Raw genomic sequence first — 20,090 nt, 5'->3', positions numbered from 1 at the left:
TTACGAGCCCTGCGATGGCTCGGAATTAAAGTTGAGAAAACATGGAGAGACAACATGAAACAAATGAAAGTTTGTCCTTGTCTCGGCTCTCAAAGCTACCAGAGCAGATTAGGCATAGAAGTACTCTTTAAAAGTTAAAGTCGTCAATTAGGTGGTTTCACTGCTAACATAATTGTTGCAGGTGAGGTATGGTGCTTAGTCAGTGCAAGGAGCTTACCTAGACATTGTTGAGAATGAATCCCACATTGATGGAAGGAGATATCTTGCATGAAGCTAAATGGTATCAGAGCATCATGCGCTCAGCCAAATGATCACACGCACTCTACATCACCCCATTTCTATTGTCCACGTGCTAGGCTTGATCAATATAGCCACTTCCCTCCACTTTGCATGGCTGTTCTTCACCGTAATACCCCTCACTCTCCTTATCCATTACAATTTTTACAACGTCGCTCAAGCTCTCCTTTGAAAAACGCTCATCTTCTTCTCTCTCCACCTCCATAGCAACCTTGAGCTCTTTAACCAGCAACTTTGTTACCAAGATCTGGTTCACCAGTCGTGGAACCAGAACAATCTTATTTTCACTCAACAAAGACTCCAGCATTGACCCAAACCCACAGTGAACAAAGCAACCAACTGCTGGGCGGCTCAAGATCGACGTTAGGCTGTTTAGTGATGACTGAGGGAGCAGGAGGATTTCATTGTCAGTCGAGCTTTATGGCGGAGGCAGAAGCTATGCGCGCTGGCCTCACTGAATGCTTGGAAAAGGGATTGCGGAAGATTGTAGTAGAAGTGGATGCGAAAGGTCTGGTTGAGGTGCTGAAAAGTGAGAGATATGGTATATCACGTGTCACTATAAATGGTAGGATGTGTGTGTTAAAAAGTTAATAACTTAAAAAATAAAATTTTCCATCATTTACATAAAACACATGATGTACCACTAGTGTTCAAGGGCGAAGCTACCATGGGCCTAGGGGGCGGATGCCCCCACTGAAATTTTTTCTGATTCAGCTCAAACTGATATGGTTCTGCAGCAGAAGAGCCCCCACTGAGATTTTTCTGGTTCTGCTCAAACTGATCTGGTTGTTGAGTTTGAAGTGTTTGTTTGTATATATCTTTTCATAAAGAAACAACAACACAAGAATACAAGATATATAGGGTAAGGTGTGATCAACACAGTGATCACCCTTGAATCACTTCTACACGGCAGCTCCATAAAATAGGGAGCAGAAAGAAGGTAAGGCAAAAACCTTCTAACCACCCTAGAAGTATAGGAAAGAAGATACACTAGAAGTAAGGTGACCACTACATCCTAATCATCAACCTAACCAACAGCTCTGGATACCCACTCTTGACTTTTATTAGACGATATGGGGTGACTGATGCTGCACTGCGCATATTGATGTTGCATATGGAATACCTACTCTTAACTTCAATATTGGTTTTGCAGCAGTAGAGCTGGGTAAAAAAAAATTCAAAAGAACGTCGTTTCATATGTTTTTGAAAAAAAAAAGTATGTATGGTGGGGGACTGCTTGTCCCCACGGTCCACCCCTATTCCATCCCCGTTTCATTTTTATTTGCCTTTGCCAATCAGAGAGCAGCTTGGTGCTGCTCTGCCCCCAAATTCCCAGCAACTTGAAACGGAATGGAACATGATCAAAGGTGATGTTCCTAGCCAATGCAGTGCAACCACGCCAGTAGCCAACCACTCCAGCCAGCCACTCTCTAGTCGACATATATATATATATATATTTAGGTAAATTTGTTAATTCCTAAATCTATAATCCCTAACCTGAATTAATTATTTAAGACGACTTTTTGTTTAATTGGTATAGAAATATAGAATCATATGGTAATGCACTAATATGGTTATTGGTTATTGATATGAATTCTATGATTATTGATGAATGAAATTATGAAATTACGAATTCTATGAATATGGGTATACATTTATTCATATGATTAGTTGAATTAAATGTTTATTTGTTGAATAATTTGTATGCTTATTGGTATTGGTTAATTGAATTGTTGGTTTGATTAGTTATTAGGCATATTAGTATAGTGTTTAGTAAATTCTTAGTAAATTCTTGAGCTTTTTTATAATTATAACTTTGTTATTTGAGGATGCCCCCATTCACACAAATCTTTGGCTTCGTCCCTACTCGTGTTTCCGTCACAATGATAATAGAAGACATTCTAACGCAAAATCCGTTGTTAACAGTTGAGAAACTCAAGATGTTTAAACTTTTGATGCAAATGGGGAATCGATTCCGATGATTCATCAACCAATCCCTACATGACAACCTCGGCCACACTGTATTACCCTTATTCTTTTTCCTTTTCCTTTAACATTCTTTTCCGCGCAAATGGGGAATAGATTCCTTACTTTTACTAATAAGGTTGCTTAACTTAATTGCTTTCCATCACTACTTAAGAGAATTTTCTGGTATTTCCAATTCCAAATCCAACTAGCTAGTTTTACTTCACCACACATCAACGGCGATATTCCAATTCAGCAACATGAAACTCTTCACTACCTCAGCGTCCCTCAATCGCGAGCTCCAGCCATCGCCGGAAATGAAAGATTCAGTGACGTCCATGGAGAAAATTGTAGGTCACTGTTAGATTAAATGTAGAATTATGGAGAATAATCCGAATAATGACTTTGAGGTACGACTTGAATCGTTTCCTTAAAGTGTTATTTGCCCCCACTCGAATGAGTTTGCTAAAGGGTTCTTGGCAAATCACTTCCAGGATACAACAAAATATAGAATATTCGATTAGCAAAACCGAATTATATTCCCTTAGAAATAACTAGAAAGAAATTGTATGAATGTGATGAAGAGAGAAAAGAGAGCAAAGAAATTATGTAGACAACAAATTTCTGAATGAATTATGTATGAAACATTATACCACAACATGTATTTATAGACATCAAAGTACCCGTTCATCGAGCCATTTCATTTTAGTTGAAGACACACAACTCTTCTTAATAGTGTTGACCCAAAAGACATGTGTTCTATTTAGAATTTTCAGAAAATAAATATTGACTAATTATATCATTTAATTCTACTCATACAATTTGAGTAAACATCATATCTTTTAACCAAAAGTTGTAATTCAACCAAAAGGTACAAGGTTGAATTAAATCCAACCTTTCAATACATGTTGCCGCATGCATGCTGCGGATGGCAGCAGCACTAGGTCATATATATTTATATATTTATATATTCATAAATATTATATATTAATATATATATATATATATATATATATTAATAATAATAATTATTATTATTATTGAAATCTCTAACAATCCTTCCCAATTTCAATAATATGGTAAATGATATTACAATAATTCTCTCTTTATAATTATCACAAGCATACCAATATAATCATGCATACAATAAAGGTGTCTTTCGAATTAAACCTTTAATTAGTGTAAGTAACTCAAAGTTATAACGAATGCGATGATGACTTAAGTTTAAACCAACTATTCTTATGTTAAAACCGGAATCACCACACACATGATTATGTCTTATTTCCTTAAAGAAATTACTGAACTAATTAAGCACTATTTATGGTCTTGTGCTTCATCCTGGTTTCATAAACATTTACAAGAGAAAACCCAACTCTTGGCAGAAGCGGCACCACTTCTTATGTTTATATAGGTGAGGTTCCTTCCCATGTCCCTGCTACTATAGACATAACTACAAATAACCTCATTAAGAGTTAAAACTCATCCTCCTAAACGTAGCAGTCTTGCACTGATCATCCTGGAATGAGCTATATAATAATTTTCAGTGCTTACACAACCACTTAACAATAACTTGTTATTACCCATTAAACTTTTAAACTAGTGATGTTCTAGACAAAGTCGGGTTACCATTATTGGTGGCTAATTTTCAGTAAAGGGTTTTAGCCCCATTCCACTAGATGTACTAACTACTAAAGCTCTTGAAAGTGCTTTCGTTAACGGATCCGCCAAGTTATTACTTGATTTAACATAAACAATATTAATAACTCCATCAGTTATTAATTGCTTGACATATTCATGTCTCAAGCTAATATGTCTAGACTTTCCATTGTATACCTTATTGTATGCTCTAGACAAAGTAGCTTCACTATCACAGTATAAAGAAATGGATGGCATTGGTTGTGGCCACAACTCTATTTCCAATAACAAATTTCTAATCCATTCCGCTTCTTTACCTGCTGCTGCTAATGCTATAAATTCAGATTCCATAGTTGAATGTGCTATACATGTTTGCTTCTTCGAAACCCAAGAAATTGCTCCTCCGGCAATTGTAAAAATCCACCCTGATGTAGACTTATTATCATTAGCACTTGTTATCCAACTTGCATCTGAATATCCTTCAAGTACTGCAGGAAACTCAGAGTAAGTTAAACTCAGGTTAATAGTTCTTTTAAGATAACCAAAAATTCTATTTATTGCTTTCCAATGAGCAGTACCTGGATGACTAGTGTATCTAGAAAGTTTGCTTACTGCAAATGCGATATCTGGCCTGGTACAATGCATGGCATACATTAAACTTCCGATTACACTAGCATATTCAAGCTGTGCAACAGACCTACCAGAATTATTAAGCAAAGTTTCACTATGGTCATAAGGGATATTTGCTTCTTTTATTTGTAAATGCTTAAACTTAAGAAGCAATTTTTCTATATAATGTGACTGACACAAAGCGTAACCCCCACTATGCTTCTTTACTTTAATTCCCAAGATAGTATCTACTTCATTCAAATCATTCATCTTGAATTTTGAATTTAGATACTCTTTAGTTTCAGATACACCTTTCATGTTTGTACCAAAAATTAGCAAGTCGTCGACATATAAACATATAACAACACCATAATCATTTGTGAATTTAGAGTATATGCATTTATCAGCACTGTTATGTCTAAATCCATATGATAAAATGACAAAATCAAACTTTTCATGCCATTGTTTTGGTGCTTGCTTCAATCCATATAATGACTTTACTAATTTACAAACCTTCTTTTCATTCCCAGGGAAAACAAACCCTTCTGGTTGTTCCATATAGACTTCTTCGTCTAAATCACCATTTAAAAATGCTGTTTTCACATCCATTTGATGCACATGCAAATTATATAAAGATGCCAATGCAAACAATATTCTAATTGATGTGAGCCTAGCTACTGGTGCATATGTATCGAAATAGTCTATTCCTTTTTTCTGCTTAAAACCTTTGGCAACTAGCCTGGCTTTAAATGTCTGAATAGACCCGTTTGTATTGTATTTTCTTCTAAATACCCACTTACAACCTATTGCTTTTGATCCTTGGGGCAAGTCTACTAAAACCCATGTCTGATTAGATATTAATGATTCAAATTCATCATCTATAGCCTCTTTCCAAAAAGCTGCATCTCTTGAAGTCAATGCTTCGCTTAGACTTTTAGGATCATCCTCAACATTCAACAATATGGGTATTTTCTTAAGAACCTTTGTTCTATTTCCTTCGACTAAAAATACAATAGATTGAGATGAAATAAAATCAGAGCCTAGAGTCTTTTCTTTTCTTACCCTTTGGCTTTTCCTTGGTTCATTAACAGTTTCAGACTGTTTTCTTTTCTCACCTTGAGATTGACTAGTAGACGGATTAGAGAAATGTGTTTGATCATTCTCTTTTCCAGACACTGAGTAGTCATTATAGAATTTATTTTCTATAAATTCGACATCTCTAGACTCAACTATTGTGTTTGAGTCTAAATTAAGCAACCTATATGCATTTGAATTTTCTGCATAACCTACAAATATGCTTTTAATTCCTCTTGGACCCAACTTGGATCTCTTAGGATCGAGTGCCTTATAAAAAGCTACACAATCCCATACTCTCAAATATGACAAATTTGGTTTTCTTCTTTTCCAAATTTCATATGGTGACACATGTGTCTTCATAGATGTAATTCTATTGTGTATATGGCATGTAGTAAACAATGCTTCACCCCATAAATATTTTGGAGTATTAGCATTAATCATCATAGAATTAATCATTTCAGTGAGTGTTCTATTTTTTCTTTCTGCCAAACCATTTTGTTGTGGTGTATAGGGTGCAGTTCTTTGATGTACAACACCATGCTCTTCACAAAAAATATCAAATTCATGTGAAAAATATTCACCACCTCTATCACTACGAAGACATTTAATTTTCCTTCCCTTTTGGTTTTCAACTTCAGCCTTATAGCGCTTAAAGCACTCAAAAGCTTCATCTTTATTAGACAATAAATAAACATAAGTAAATTTAGAACAATCATCTATAAATGTGATAAAATATCTTTTTCCTCCTCTTGTTAAAACACCATTAAATTCACATATGTCAGAATGTATTAAGTCTAATAAATTTGTATTTCTTTCGGTAGTTGGAAAAGGTTTCTTAGTCATTTTCGCTTGAATACATGTTTCACATTTATCATTATAATCATCATTGCAATTAATAAAACCAAGTGTGCGCATGTATTTTAAAGATCTAAAATTTATATGTGCTAAACGTAAATGCCATAAATGAGAGGAAGATTCAACAATATAAACAGAAGAATTCACTTTATTATTGATACTTAGTTTGAACATCCCATCACAAGAATATCCCTTCCCAACAAACATCCAATTTTTCGACATTATTAACTTGTCGGACTCTAGAACAGTCTTTATACCGTTCTTACATAATAAATTTGCAGACACAAGATTCTTTCTAATTTCTGGAACATGCAGCACATTAAGCAACATCAATTTCTTCCCAGAAGTAAATTGAAGTTCAACGATTCCTTTTCCTAGAACTTTGGCGGAATTATGATTCCCCATTAAAACTTCTTGATTGTCCGTTGATGCTTCATATGTCTTAAATTGTGCCTTGTCATTGCACACATGTATAGTAGCCCCTGAGTCGAGCCACCAATCGGAGGATTTTATTACCGCTGCCATATTCAGTTCGGTAATTATGCCAATATGCATCATTGATACCATTGCAACAATGTTATCAATTCCAGAGTTTTCCACCATATTTGCGCTATTGGTCTTATTGGCATATTCCTCACTTGCTTTTCTGTGTCTACAATCACGAATGTAATGGCCTTTCTTTCCACAATGGTAACATACACCATTTGCATTCTTTTGATTGTTGTTGGAATTGGTCTTCTTAAACTTCCCTTTGTCAATTTTGACTTTGAAGTTCTTTTTATATTTGTTTCCTTCGACAATGTGAACTTTAGAGAAATCTTGATTTGCAAAATTCTTATCACGATTTCGAGTTTCCTCTTCAATTTGAATACCCTTTTGCAAATTCTCCAAACTAATATCTTCCACCATGTGTAGAAGTTTCTTTCTATAGTTATTCCATGTTTGGGGTAATTTTGCCATAATAGCTCCAACTATCATAGGATCCGGAATAACTATTTTAAGTTCACGAAGCTTTGAGACCAAGACCAATAATTCATGAACTTGGTCTAGGATGGGTTTGTTATCAAACATAGTGAATTCATAATATTTGAACATTAAAAATTTATCGGTATCTCTTTTTTCCGTTGTGTACTTGTGTTCAAGTGCTTCCCAAATTTCCTTTGGAGATTGAATGTGTGCATACAGGTCATATAAACGATCAGATAATGTGCCCAAGATGTGTCCTCGACATACCAATTCATCTTCTTCACGCTTCTTTCGATCGGCAACTATATTGTCCGAGTCTTTGTCACTTGGTTCACAAATAGGCTCCAATTTCGGATCCAACACATATATGACATTTAGAACAGTAAGCATGAAACGCATCTTGTCCTTCCATCGGGTGAAATTTGATCCATCAAATTTGTCTAACTTGTAGACATCTTGATTGATAATCTTCAAAGCCATGTTATCAGATTTGTTATCCATAACGAAAATAACACTTTAAGACTGTTAGATTAAATGTAGAATTATGGAGAATAATCCGAATAATGACTTTGAGGTACGACTTGAATCGTTTCCTTAAAGTGTTATTTGCCCCCACTCGAATGAGTTTGCTAAAGGGTTCTTGGCAAATCACTTAGAAATATGGAATCTTCAACAAAATATGGAATATTCGATTAGCAAAACCGAATTATATTCCCTTAGAAATAACTAGAAAGAAATTGTATGAATGTGATGAAGAGAGAAAAGAGAGCAAAGAAATTATGTAGACAACAAATTTCTGAATGAATTGTGTATGAAACATTATACCACAACATGTATTTATAGACATCAAAGTACCCGTTCATCGAGCCATTTCATTTTAGTTGAAGACACACAACTCTTCTTAAGAGTGTTGACCCAAAAGACATGTGTTCTATTTAGAATTTTCAGAAAATAAATATTGACTAATTATATCCTTTAATTCTACTCATACAATTTGAGTAAACATCATATCTTTTAACCAAAAGTTGTAATTCAACCAAAAGGTACAAGGTTGAATTAAATCCAACCTTTCAATACATGTTGCCGCATGCATGCTGCGGATGGCAGCAGCACTAGGTCATATATATTTATATATTTATATATTCATAAATATTATATATTAATATATATATATATATATATTAATAATAATAATTATTATTATTATTGAAATCTCTAACAGTCACAACTTCAAGGACAAGAGACTTGTAGAGCAAGCTCTCACACACTCCTCCATCACTTACTCTCCCTCATATAAACGTCTCAAGGGGCTTGGCCAGGCCGCCCTTGAAATCGCTATGAGTAGGCACCTCTTTCTTGCCTACCCCAACATTGATCAAGGCAACTTATCTAAGCTCCGCTCCGCCAATGTTAATATGGTGAAGTTCGCATGCGCCGCTGTTAAACATGGTTTTTATGGCTACCTTCGCCACAATTCACCTGCTCTCGATGATAAGGTCATTGTTTGTGCTCTCTCTGATTTCTTTTAATTGCTACAAACATACTGTATTATTATCATTTTTAGTACTTTTTTTAAGTTGAAAAGTTGAATTTGCAAATTGTAGAGGTTTTTAATTTTCAGAGGAACTATTATTGGCAATTTGGCATAGTAAAAGAAAAAAAAGCATCATACACTCAAATATAAGGAAAAAAATTGTATTAAACTCGTGCAGGATGAAGGTTTTTGTTTCTTTAAATGCCAATAACATCTTTTTCAATAAGAAGTTAAATATAGTTGACCCCATGTGTTTTGAGGAAAGACTGATATGTCATAAAAGGGAGAAACAAATGTGTATATACAATTATAGTCACTAACATATTATATGAGCTTTTGATTACCAACTAACTAATGTGAACATTAATTTCTTATTTCTATGAGAGCAACTCCACTCATGGAGTTTGCTCGGGGGACAGGCTCCAGGAAAGGGCCCGAGGGCCAGTGGGAGGAGGTCCAGCGTTGAAGGGCCCGAGTGAGGGTGGGGGCCCGAGTGAGGGTGGGAGCCCGAGTTGCAGGCCTGTGGAAAATTGACAAGCCTGCTGCCCGAGGGGGAAGGGGTCATGCTGACGCAAGGGAGAAAAAAAAAACCATTTTTTGTGTCAGGCTGGGTCCGGTTTTTTTAATTTTTTTTTTATCTATATGCATTATTTTCACTTTTTCTATGATAGGTGTTGTATTACAGGAAGAAAAAAAAACCATTTTTTGTTTTCATCATTACTTTCTTGGCAAAAGAATTAAAGATATTATTTTTAGATACAATGACACGTGGCGCAACGAGAACGATTTAAAAAATCTTATTCGAAATTACAAATAATTTTATTTTGTATTATTTAAACAAACAAAAAAAACTAATATTTTATTGCCTATTGTCAGGGGGGAGGGCTCCAAGGGTGGAGATGCAAATGGCAATTACTGTTCATTAATGGCAGTTACTATTCATTAAAGACAGTTACTGTTCAATGGGGTGGATTCAATAGTGGATTGTCAGGGGGAAGAGCTCCATGGGTGGAGTTGCTCTGAAGAAGTTTGTAAATGAAACTGTGTCACACATAAGTTAGTATTTCAAAAACGGGTCCTTTTGATGTAAGTTTTCATTGTGTTTTTCTTGTTGAAATTTGTTTAAAAGATTTGTGGCAGCTTTAGGTAATGGTATTTTTACTTTTGTTTTTATGAGCAATTTGGTTTAAATTTTAGTTTGGGGAGTTTGCCAAAGCGGTATCGGAATGGAATGAAAAATATGAGACGAGGCTTGTATATGATGGGACTATACAACCCAGTCATGTTCTTGGAGATATTGTGAAGTCAGTGGCAGCTGCTATATACATTGACTTTAACTTTGATCTGGACAAACTATGGATGGTGCGTATTTCATTTGCTTGTTTCATTTTATATAACAATTATGGAAACCTTTTATCACGCCCCGGACCGGATCAGTAGGAAAATCTATATCCGGACCGCTAGCTAAAAATTAAATAAATTAATAAAAACTTAGTGAAACAGTATGAAAAATTAATTCCCTTATAAATAGAAGTTAAGAACTCTTTACAAGGCTAAAAATAAAAGGAACTTAAACGAAAAGCATCCGGTACTGTTCACTTTAACGAAAAATCACATTTTTACACTAAAAAGTCAATCTTGGTACTATTCATTTTACCCTTTATTTTGTCCTTATCATTAAAACTCAAAGTTTTCAAGTCATTTTCATTAGTTTTCCTAAAAATAAATAAGTACAAACTCTAGCCTCACATATAGTCCGACCTCATTCCGCCTACCCTCTTGACGGTCTAGTTTGTAAATCTGTGTAACAATATAGAGGCGAGTTTCGACAGCTCAATAGGGACATAACCTTTTCTTTTATGTATATATTTAATTTTGTGGAGAAGGATTAGACGAGATTAGTTCTTCGTCAACAGTCGTGTGCGAGGCAACACACAATTCAACTATAACATATTACCAGTCATGGAAATTAAAATGACAATGTGTGAATGCAATGCGACTTAACATCCTCTACTCAACCCGTTAATCTATATAATAAAACGCGCAAACCTGCACGTCCCATACCATACATATTACCTTTGCAGTGGTGATTCGAATGTTCTATTATACAAATTAACCCCCTGTAACTTAATTTTCTCTTTTGTTAATTGTCTAGCCAAAACCCTTCGTCGCCAATACCGAATTACCCTAAAAGAAATTGTGCACTATGGGCTCGCCTGAAACTTGGTACCTACTAAGAGTTTGGCTCAACTACAAAAAGGATCATTTCCATTACCCTATTTTCCACAATTCCTTTTGCAACTCCGAATCTCAACCACATGACACATCATGAATGATTCACAAAGACTTTCATTTTATCATTCACATATTCCACAATATATTCTCAACCATGAGTAATTCCATAGTCAGTAACAAACAGACATCCAACGAAACAATAATGTACACATATCCAAGTAACACTCAACAAGAGTAATCAACTAATGAGATAAATAATAATATAAAATTTGACAACAAAATTTAATAAAATCAATCTCTGTAAAAGTCTGTTGTATTTCCCCTACCTAGACTCTAAAGTATTACTCCAACTCTCTATTACAAGAGTTCACCACCTTGATAAAATCCCATACATAGCAAGCTCCAGAGTGACTCCACGATCCTCCTATCACATCCCGGCCCGGGCCCCCACCACATCTCTAGCTCGACTTTGCCGTAGCACGATATTGTCCGCTTTGGGCCCCGACCACGCCCTCACGGTTTTGTTTCTGCGAACTCACACGAGAACTTCCCAGTGGGTCACCCATCATGGGATTGCTCTCATGCGAACTCGCTTAACTTCGAAGTTCCAATAGAACCTGAAGCCAGTGAGTTCCCAAAAAGCCTCATGCTAGGTAGAGATGGGGATATACATATAAGGCTTACATGATCCACTCCCTTGGACGATGTGGGATGTAACACCTCCCTCCCTCTCTCAATCGATCTCTTTCTCCCTCTCAGTTTTCATGCTTCGAAAGAGCAAGCACTGCCGCACAGATACCTATTTATAACAGGAAGAGGTGGCCGCTCTCTAAACATCCCAATCCCAACCTTAAAATATTAATTTGTTTCTCTAAACCCTAACAAACATCTGAATCGCTTTCTATTTTCTATATATCTCTCTGTATAAATATTCTTCCAGCAAAAACTCCAGTTTCGTCTCTCTCTCTCTTCTTTCCTGGTCTCTTTTTCTCCAATTCGACAAGGATAGATATATCATATGTATAGGTATAGGGGTGGTATTGGTACGATTACTGTATGACAATCCCTGTATCAAGTACCATATTAAACTTTTGGTCTAGCAAAATCTATTACCATTACCGTGCCAAACTTTTGGTATACCGAATTTTGACATGCCAAATAGTTCGGTTTGCATGATATGACAATGGTAATTACCACTTTATTTTGGGCCACTCTTTTGGCCAAAATTTGATTTTTTTTTTTTCTACCCAACTCAAGGCCGAGACTTGCTTTTGGCCATTCTCTTGTTTTTCTAAAACATTTTTATTTAATTATAGAGAATTTATAGAGATTCATTTAAAAAAAAAGTAAATAGATGAAAAAATTGCTGAAAGAACCCAACATCCCTAAAAAAAATACATATATTCCTAGTAGACGACGCTAGGGAAAAAGACAACCAAATTTGATGAAAGAGAAAATGAGATGGATTGTGGAGAGAGAGGGAATCGCCAGAACTGGAGAAACGGAGAGGAAGTTGATGGCAAGATGAGAGAGAACATGAAATCGCGACGGCAAGAAGGCTTAGATTTTTTTTTTCAGGAAAGCAGATGTCAAAGGGTGAGAGGATGATTTTGGATAAACAACAAGGAAAAAAAAATATAAAGTACATAATGTGATAATAATACCTAATTATATATATATAAATGAATAAATAAATAATATAGTATTAATAGTATTGGTACGTACGTTATACCACCGGTAAGGCTATCTCCAATGGATCAGGCCAAAAGGCTACAGGCTCTTTTATAGCCCGAAATGAAGAAAAAAACCATCTCTAATGAAGGTGTAGGCCAAAGAAAAAAGGGGCCCCGTTAGGCCAAATTCCAGCCCATAGCCATCGGGCTAGGCAATTGAAGCCAGCCAGCCTGAAATGTTGGGCCAGTTGTCAGCAACTCACATGTTGGTTGACGTCAGCTAGCCATTGGATTTGATTCCGAATTTTTTTTAAACAAACCAAACGTAGCATTTCAAATAATTATTAAGATTACATAAAGACAAGAAATATGGAAAGTTACTCATTTATAAATATGGTAGTTTAATTCAATTAACCAATAAAGTTAAAGAACAAACTTAAAAATAATAAATTATTGAGATGGCTAAAAAATAGTCCCCTTCGGTTGCAAATGATATATAAATATGGGCTGGCAACGTTCATTAAAAATAATTTCTTGCAGGGCTATAATCTGGACGACGCCTAAACATAGCCCCTTCGGTTGAAGATGGCCTAATGATTTTGAATACCATTATCATACCGAAAATTTATGGTACGGTACAAATACCGTACCATTACCTAATAGTTTTGTGACACAATTTTGATATGGACGGTAGGTAATTTGGTTAGTGCAGTAATTTAGCAAAACTTCAACCCCTATATAGACATACCCCAATCCTAACTTACACCGCCTAAAAATATAAATTTTCGGACAGTCTCATATATCCGTTAGTCAAACTGTTAAGTCTCTCGTTAAGTGATGACGTGGCGCTCATGTGGACAATGACTGGGCGCCACGTGTCATTAAATGGTACACATGGATTTTTTTTTTCTTCTTCTTCTTCTTCCTCCTTTCTTCTCTTCAGATGAGGGGTTCACCTTCACCCCTCCCGACCCCCTCCTTTCTTCTTCCTCCCTTCTTTTCCATGCACCCATCCTCTCCGCATACCCACCCATTCCCGTCCTCTGCACTCACCCTCCCACACACTTCTTCCAAGGAGGTGATGTCAATGGTAGATTCAGCAACTGGGATGAGCTCAAAACCGATGAGAAAGAATAACAAAAGCAGATAGATGGAGAAATTGGAAACATGGTTTGATAGAAAACTCATTTGCTCTTTTTAATTTTTGGATCAAATCATGTAAGTTCTTGGAGTTCCTGAGGTGGGTTTTTGAAAACTTTGAGAAAAACCCAACTGTGTAGAGTAAAGATTGAAGCTTTTTTGCTTGAGACTGATTTTTCTGCAGAAAAAAAAAATTGGGTTTTTATTTTTGTGGGGTTTGGTATTTGGGTTTTTGGGTTTTGCTTCTCCGACGCATACAACTCATATCCCTAAACTCTATCCCGAATGCCCATGCCAAATTTCGACCCAACACCCGTCCTTCTCCCTCCCGCAGCAGCCAAATCATTCCCCTCATTCACCAGCTCAGAGAGATTTCCCACCAATTCAGGAACATTTCCGAAAAAAATAATTGTAACCCAGATCAAGAACCTTCAGCTTCTTCAGCTTCGAGAAGCTCATGGGGGATTTCGTAGAAGAAGTCACATACGATGCCATGAGGGGCGGAGAGGCAGAGGTCATCAAGGAAGAGGGAGTGCCAAGGGATGTCGAGGTTGACGGAGCCCAGAACTGTGTAGACAGTGTCTTGCTCAGTGGGGGTGATGAGGTATCACGCCCCGATCCCAACATACGTCCAGGATCAACACGTGACGTCACCAAATACTCGTATATCTCACATACCGCATCTCCAGAATATGGCAAATCACAACTACAGAATCAAATTGCAAGGTAATTTTTCGTTTACTTTATGGATGCATCTAACCTCCTCGTTAGACTGATTTTCACTGGAGGGGTTGGGGTTGTGAAATGACGGTTGTGGACATGAGGGTTGTGAGGAGGAGGAGGAGGGTTGTGAGTGTAGAGGAAAGAAGGGAGGGAGAAGGAGAGGAATGGGTGGGTGTGCGGGGAAGTTGGGTGCAGGGAAGATAAGGGAGGGAGAATAAGGGATGGGTGAAGATGAACGCCCATATTTTTTTTTTAAATTTTTTTAAGGGCAAAAGACTGTTTACTACCCTCATGTTTCGTGGTTTTCAACATTTAGTACATTAATTTTTTTTATCCCAGAGTCATACCTAAAGTGTTAATTTTGGGACAGTTTCATACATCCGTTAGTCAAACTGTTAGTTCTCTCATTAAGTGATGACGTGGCACCCATGTGGACAATAATTGGGCACCACATGTCATTAAAACAATTAAAATATTAAAAATATTTATATAAAAAAAAAAAAAAAACATAATCCCTTCCCTGCAACCCGCACCCTCCCCAGCTTTTTCTTTCTTCTGTTCTTCTTCTTCTTCTTCTTCTTCTTCTTCTTATCTTCATGATTTAAAAATTTAAAAAAAAAAATTTGGGCTTTCACCCATCCCGACCCCCCTCCCTCCTTCTCCCTCCCTTATCTTCAAGATTTAAAAATTTAAAACAAAAAAATAAAAAATCTGGGCTTTCACCCATCCCGACCCCCTCCCTCCTTCTCCCTCCCTTCTCTTCCCTGCACCCATCCTCCCCGCACACCCACCCACTCCCCTCATTCTCCCTCCATTCTCTCCTCTGCAGTCCACACGAAGCTCTCTCACCCTCCCTCCAATCTCTAACCCTAACATTAATCTGGTATAAAAAAATTATAAAAAAAAAATTAAAATTTGGAATTGCAGGTCGTCGGACTTGATGGGTCTTCAAGGGGCCTTCGATCTCCGCCATAACCACCGTGTTGACGGCGCTCGACCTCCTCCCAGTGGCTTCGGAGGGTGGGGTGGGAGGGCTCCGTGTGGACTGCAGAGGAGAGAAGGGAGGAAGAAGGAGGGGAATGGGTGGGTGTGCGGGGAGGATGGGTGCAGGGAAGAGAGGGAAGGGAGAAGGAATGAGGGTGTTGGGATGGGTGAAAGCCCAGATTTTTTTTTTTTTTTTTAAATTTTTAAATCTTGAAGATAAGAAAGAAGAAGAAGAAGAAGAAGAAGAAGAGAAGAAAGAAAAGGAAAAAAAAAACCGAATATGGGAAGAAGAAGAAGAAAAATCTGGGGAGGGTGCGGGTTGAAGGGAAGAAGGGGATTATGGTTTTTTTTTTAATATAAATATTTTTAATATTTGAATATTTTTTTAATGACATGTGGCGCCCAATCATTGTCCACATGGGTGCCATGTCATTACTTAACAGGAGAACTAACAGTTTGACTAACGGATGTATGAAACTATCCCAAAATTAACACTTTAGGTATGACTCTAGGATGAAAAAAAATTGATGTACTAAATGTTGAAAACCACGAAACATGAGGGTAGTAAACAGTCTTTTGCCCTTTTTTTAATATTCACGTGGACCCTTTAATGACACGTGGCTCCCAATCATTGTCCACATGGGCGCCATGTCATCACTTAACAAGAGACTTAACAGTTTGACTAGCGTATGTATGAGATTGTCCCAAAATTTACACTTTATGTATGACTTTGGGACGAAAAAAACTTGATGTACTAAATGTTGAAAACCACGAAACATGAGGGTAGTAAACTGATATTTACCCCTATATTTAACACTTAATTAACATATAAATATTATTTTTAAAATACAGGTCTTCACACCTTTCATTGAGTTTTTAATTAGGGTTTGGAAGTTTGTTTGAACTCTAACTAGTGGTTTTTGTGTTAATTGTCTGCTGTGGTACATTTGTAGAAATTTAAGCCTCTTTTGGAGCCTATAATTACTCTTGAAAGATTGTCAGATCACCCTGTGTCAGTGTTGTGTAAGCTTTGCCATAAGCACGGAAAGTTGGTTAACATCAAAGGGGGAAGAAATTATTGGCATAATTTAAGTACTGCTAGTGTGTATGTTGATGGTATCTTAGTTGCCTCGGCTTCTTATAAACATATGGCAATTGCAAGGCTTCATGCTGCAAGAAAAGCTCTATCTGAGTAGTCCAAAACATTCGGCATAAGCTCCGAGTCAGTTGAAGTTGTTGCTGAAAATGAAGCTATAAAGAATTTGAATGTGCTTTGTGACAAGAAGAGGATCCCTAGACCAACTTACGAGTATGAACATATTCAGTTAAAAAAATTGTGTTTTTGGAATTATGTTGTTGATAATATTTTTAAACAATCCATGCATATTTACTTTGCTATTGTAGAATTGAGAAAGAATCTGGTCCTGCGCACAAGAAGAGATATGTATCATCAGCTAAAATTGCAACTTCCGATGGCGTGCTATATACGATGGGATATGAAAAGCCAAGAAAACAAGATGCGGATAATTCTGCGGCTGCCTTGATGATCTTTGGTTTACTAGAATCTAACAACATCGAAGAAGCAGCAGATAGTAAGATTGGCTATTTTCCCTCAGTACTCTACAGACTCTGGGTTATGATTCGTCGGGTGATAGGGCTGCTAGTTTTATGTTTCATTGAAGGAATAGCTGTGTTAGTTACTTTCTTTATTGTGGTCAACTTAGTTAAGCCGACCCCACCTAATGCCAACTTAGTTAAGTCGACCTCAACTAGTGGGAAAAAGCTTTGTTTTTGTAGGTCAAATTAGTTATCGGGGTAGCCTTTCCCTTTATTTCCATATATGGAGGTCACTCTTGATTCCTCTTGGAATTTCAAAGACCTTGTTTGTATGACCTTATTTGATGTTCAGGACTGGATAAGAATTTTGGTCATGTATTGAATGTTAATCATGTTACGTGAAATTGGTACCACGCGGAATAACCTGTAATAAAAAATTCTAGATTTGCTTGATTAACTTGTCAACAATTACACCAATCAACTAAGATCATATTTGTTACTTTTCAAACAGTGGAATTAATCAATTTAAAACTTGGTTTATTGAAGTGTTCTTAGTTGACCACAGTCTAGTTCAGGGCACATTCTAACTCTTATAAACTTAGTTGCATGAACATATCTATTTACAAATCATGGTGGCCATATTATCATATGCAAAGAGTGAAATATGTAAACAAGAAAAACAATAACAATAGATAGAGTTGTTGGCCGGAAAAAACCCACTTCTGGTTTAAAAAATCGAGACTCTCCACTGAGTTCAATCCACTAGTGCAAATAAGGTTCTTACAAAGTACCACACAAAGCTCAATTTCTAGATCTGATCCACGACACAGTTTTACCTTTGTGCAACCTTACTTTGTACGAGATGGAGACGTCTTCAGTCTTCACAAGATGACAGCTCATTTTCCTAAACTCTTCACCTTATGCCACCAATACCAACACTAACAAAAACAAATGATATGATAACGATTCATTGACATTGAAGTGGGGGAATGTAAAAGTTCTGATGAATGACATTCAACAAATGCATGGCTATTTGTGATGGAACCTTACATTTAAAATAATGTATCAAAAAATCCAAACTAAAGAGAGTTTGAGAACGAAGAGAACCTCTTCCGTATATGAGAAGAAAAAGTGCTCTCGAGAGAATGTAAGAGATAGTTTAGCCATATTTTTTGTGAGATTATATTTTCTACTTCCATTTTTATAGTGGAAGATATTGTAATATTTTGTCTGCTCAATTTAATTACACAGGATAGAAAAAGTTTGATCTAAAGACTGTCAATTTACTTAATAACTTTTATCAAATCCTATCTTTCCCAACAAATATTCTGTTGGTCCCAACAAAAATGGTCATATATAGCATGCTTATCTTGGAGAGATTTTTTTAGAGTACTGGAAACACAATTTTGAACATCAAACGTCATAATATAATTGGGTATAATTTTTTCGTTCAAGTGTCTATCCACTTGTATTATGACACTTGATGTACCGGGTCGTCTTACCGGTACGCTGAAAACTCTCTCATTCAAATTATAATATCTCTATCTGCTTTTTTGGACTTATATATGCTTCATACTAAGTAAATTTGTTACTTGCAGAAGTTTTAAGCATATAGAATGTCAAACCAAAACCTAGGATCGATGAGGATAATTGTTTGTTAGGTAGAAGCAGTGGCGAAGCTACAGAGGGACTGGGAGGGGCGGCCCCTCCCCTTGCCGGAAATTAAGCCCATGAACGTGGTTCCGCCCCTCTGGTCTCGTCGGAATGAATGGCTGCACTCTACTCTAATCTGCAGATCGGTTTCTGGTTTCTGCTGCTGCACAGCAGCAACTTATGTAATTTTTTTTTTTAAATCTCTTTAATGAAACGGCATGCCGTTTCATTTAGTATTGAAAAAAAAAGAAAAATCCTTAAACAAACGACACCGTTTCGTTAATTGCTTAAAAAATATAAAATTTTAAAGGGGACCACTGTCCCCGTGCCTTCCATTTTTCAAAGTACACCTTAACCTTTTGAAAACCACCCCACTTTTTGAAAACCTCCAGCACAGCAGCAGCAAACCTGATGGGTTGGTTTTCCACTTCTCTCTCAATTTTAGGTAAATTTTTTAACTTTCTAATTTATATTATCCCTAACCCTAATTGATTAATTAATACAAAATTTTAGTTAATTAATATAGAACCATAGAGTAATACATTAATATAGTTATGGATTATTGATTTTTGCATATAAATATGAATCCTATGAATGATTATTGATGAATGAAATTATTGTCTAGAGTAAAAATTGAATTCTTGATTATTGATATTAATCTATTAATTGAATTTTTGTGTATTAAATAATTTATATGAATATTGGTATTGATTAATTGAATTGTTGGTTTAATTAGTTAGTACTCATATTGACTATAGTATAGCTTACTCTAGAATTAAGAGTCTAAGACTTTTTTTTTCTTTTTCATATACAATTAAACAATGGAACGATACTATAAGAAACAATGCTTAAATCCTCCTTCAAATATTCCGGCTAGTCCTTCTTCGAATATTCCAAGTAGTCCTCCTTCGAATATTCCAAATATTTCTTCTTCGAGTATTCCGGGTAGTTCCCAACAAAGTGGGATCACTGAGTTGGATGAAATACTGGATAATCTTCATGTAGACCCTGGACATAAACGTCGAATGCTTGATTATCCACCTAATTATCGTGAAGCAATTCGCCGACATTATCTCCAAAACAAACTTTGTCAACCTAAAGATCACATCATGCCCAGAAAAGTTAGCAATAATCGATGTTTTGTCACCTGTTGGTTTGATAATTTTAAGTAGTTGGAGTATAGTGTA

General features: G+C 36.2%; 1 pseudogene; it reads left to right on the top strand.

Moving 5' to 3' along the window:
* The first annotated feature begins 2,522 nt into the window (after window positions 1–2,522).
* LOC126590363 (ribonuclease 3-like protein 2) lies at window positions 2,523–17,550 on the top strand (annotated as a pseudogene).
* The last annotated feature ends 2,540 nt before the right edge of the window (window positions 17,551–20,090 follow it).

The sequence above is a fragment of the Malus sylvestris genome, chromosome 11 (genome assembly GCF_916048215.2).
Source record: "Malus sylvestris chromosome 11, drMalSylv7.2, whole genome shotgun sequence".
Classification (NCBI taxonomy): Eukaryota; Viridiplantae; Streptophyta; class Magnoliopsida; order Rosales; family Rosaceae; genus Malus; species Malus sylvestris.
The sequence above is the reverse complement of the archived record's forward strand: the minus strand, read 5'-3'. Positions and strand labels throughout refer to the sequence as shown.